A 3,320-nucleotide genomic window follows, 5' to 3' on the forward strand; every position below is an offset into this window, starting at 1 on the left:
TACTGGGATGTGAGTATGGGGCTTTCATAAGAGCAGACAGAGTTAGACATCGACTGAGTGTGGCAATCCATCACCCCAGGAAAACAAAAGGTATCACAACATGACAAAATATGTACAGTAGCATTGGAAATGTAAATAGTGGGAGGAAATGATTCAGGAAAAGGGGAATACATTATTAGAAGAAGAAGGTGCTGAACTACTAGAGAAAGAATTCTATATTTAATCTCACTGGTCCAGCAGCTTGCTGTGTGGTCCTGGCCATCTGACTAGTCTGTCTGACCATTTTGTTAATGTTCTCAATCTTTTAGATGACCAGAAAAACAAAGGGACCTGGATAAACCCGGTGCTTCAAAGGGAAACAAAAAAAAGAAATAAAGCTGGAAAATAACTGTCAATGACTGTCAATGCAAAAGGATGTGCTACAGTTTCCCATGTACAGGAGCTCTGTGCTGAACTCAGATGTTGCTGGATAATACCCAGCATATTCCAACATATAATTGAGGGATCTGTAATTCAGAAACAAGGTAAGAAATGGGCAGAGAGGGCATTAGCCCAGGGCCCACTAGCACACCTTTCATCTGAGGTAACCTTTGGCAGAAGCACCCTGCAGAGACAGCCCCTCATTTTAATCATCACTGATTATAGATTATGAAACTGTGCAAAATGACAGAAATTGGGCTGATCTGTATCACAATAAGAGCATTCACCCACTCCCCTAATATCCTACAGAGGGTAATATATACACTATGGGAGTTGTGAGACAAAGGGCTGTACATGATGATTATTATAGTACAGCTCTAGGAACTGACAGATATCTACTGCAGTCATAGCCAAGTCAAACCAGGAATCAGAGGACTGCCTTCCTAGCCCTGGGGAACAAAAAAAGCACAGACAGCTCTAGAGTTCAAATCCAGCCAGAAACTAGACCTACATGTATTCAATGACAATGAATACAATATGATTCAATATGATTTTTTATTTTGCAGAAACAATTGACATGGCCAGGAAGCAAAAAGAACAAAGTTCTTCACTGATAGAGTACGGTGTACAAAAGCTCTGGCAATTCTCAAAGCAACAGACATAGAGCTGAATATTAGGATGAACCTGCCATGTGGGCACTGGCTGAAAGGTTTTCAGATTTGCCAAGTAACATGGGTGGGTGCAGCTGAAGAAGCTTTGCCTCATCGTCCCCTGGATCATGTATTCATCAGCTGTCTTCCTTGGCCGGTGTGGTAAAGCCCAGCAGCCAAATCGACTCTGCATGCTGTCTGCTTTCCATCCTAAAGTCAAGCGGAACTTCTGTTTTTCTTTACACCCTCCCCTGAATTAAAGTCAACAAGGCTGGTCAGTTGCAAGAGCCAATATTTATTTGGTGTAATCCTTTACCTTTGATTATTAAGTTTAACGCAAGGGGACTATTACATTCCTGGAATTATGCTTAAAATGCTGCCTGGTGCCAACATCAGGGAGGTCATCTAACAAATGTTGGAGAGAACACGGTGCATTCGCTAATTCAGTTAGTTAAATTGGTCACTCTCCAAAGAAACCATTTAAAAAGCAGCAGAAATGTTTAAAGAAAACTTTTCAGCTTTTATAGAAGGAATAATATTTTGCACTTCTTTTATACATAGTTTATTCTGTATGCTATAGCCTGGGATTTTAGTGATTTTCAGACTTTTCTGGTACTGTGCCCACCCACCCTTCAACAGGGTTACAGGTATATTTTATCAGTTATCTTTCTGTAGAATATCTAGGACAACAAACCTCACTACTAACTGACTTCCAAGCTGGGCTTCTAATAATATAATAATATAGGGAGTATTCATTTCTATTCTTGCCCCTATTGGCAGCCTTATTGGGAACTTTGTGGAAGTGTGGCAGGTTATCAGGGGTGGCAAAAAGCAGTCCCTGGTAAATTTAAGGGATGAAATTCTGATATTGAACCTAATTGAGTCTGGATATATATATGTAAACGTAACGTTGACCAATTATACCATGTACTAATTTTATTTACTTTAATAAAAGTTAATTTTTAAAAGTATTCCCGGTGTGCACCACTATACCTCTGGACTTATATGTAATTGCCTAAGTGGTAGCACCTGGGTCAAGTAACCACATGCTAAGGAGTGCTGAACTTGCGTGGTTTGAATCTTTGCTTGTCTAGCCCTCGTGCGAAAACAGTTGAAGATGAAGATGAAGATGCTGGGCAGCAAACTGGAAAATGAGGTTCAATGTTGATAAGTGCAAAGTTATGCACTTTGGTAGAAATAATATAAACGCAAACTATCTACTGAATGGTAGTGTGTTGGGGGTTTCCTTAATGGAGAAGGATCTAGGGGTTTTTGTAGATCACAAGTTGTCTAATTCCAGGCAGTGTCATTCTGTGGCTACTACAGCAAATAAAGTGCTGTCTTGTATAAAAAAGGGCATTGACTCAAGGGATGAGAACATAATTTTGCCCCTTTATAGGTCCCTGGTAAGGCCTCACCTTGAGTATGCAGTGCAGTTTTGGGCTCCAGTCCTTAAGAAGGATATTAATGAGCTGGAGAGAGTGCAGAGACGTGCAACTAAACTGGTAAAGGGGATGGAAGATTTAAACTATGAGGTGAGACTGTCGAGGTTGGGGTTGTTTTCTCTGGAAAAGAGGCGCTTGCGAGGGGACATGATTACTCTGTACAAGTACATTAGAGGGGATTATAGGCAGTTGGGGGATGTTCTTTTTTCCCATAAAAACAATCAACGCACCAGAGGTCACCCCTTTAGATTAGAGGAACGGAGCTTCCATTTGAAGCAGCGTAGGTGGTTTTTCACGGTGAGGGCAGTGAGGTTGTGGAATGCCCTTCCTAGTGATGGGGTAATGGCAGATTCTGTTAATGCCTTTAAGAGGGGCCTGGATGAGTTTTTGATCAATCAGAATATCAAAGGCTATTGTGATACTAATATCTACAGTTAGTACTAGTGGTTGTATTTATAGTTTATGTATGTGAGTGTATAGATTGGTAGGTGTGGGTTAGGTGTGCTGGGTTTACTTGGATGGGTTGAACTTGATGGACACTGGTCTTTTTTCAACCCTATGTAACTATGTAACTATGTAACTATGTAACTATGTCATTATAATTTATATTATTTACCCCTTGCCTTCCACATCAACGAATGGGATTTGATGGGAGACCTCCCATTGTCTGTCTAAGGAGCTGTCCCTGCATGGGTCTGGAAGAAACTGGCATTATGGAAGAACACTTGTAGCATAGTGGGAAGGAGCTTCTCTAACAAGGCAGAGGAATGAATACGCCTTCCTATTGACTGATGTATGTATATAA

General features: G+C 40.8%; 1 long non-coding RNA gene across 1 annotated transcript; it reads left to right on the top strand.

Annotated features, from left to right (window-relative positions):
- Positions 1-312: 312 nt before the first annotated feature.
- Positions 313-1,872, top strand: LOC116409463. The gene is made up of 2 exons (XR_004221863.1): positions 313-524; positions 987-1,872. It is a non-coding gene; the product is annotated as an uncharacterized LOC116409463 (long non-coding RNA).
- The last annotated feature ends 1,448 nt before the right edge of the window (positions 1,873-3,320 follow it).

This window comes from Xenopus tropicalis, chromosome 3, assembly GCF_000004195.4.
Source record: "Xenopus tropicalis strain Nigerian chromosome 3, UCB_Xtro_10.0, whole genome shotgun sequence".
Classification (NCBI taxonomy): Eukaryota; Metazoa; Chordata; class Amphibia; order Anura; family Pipidae; genus Xenopus; species Xenopus tropicalis.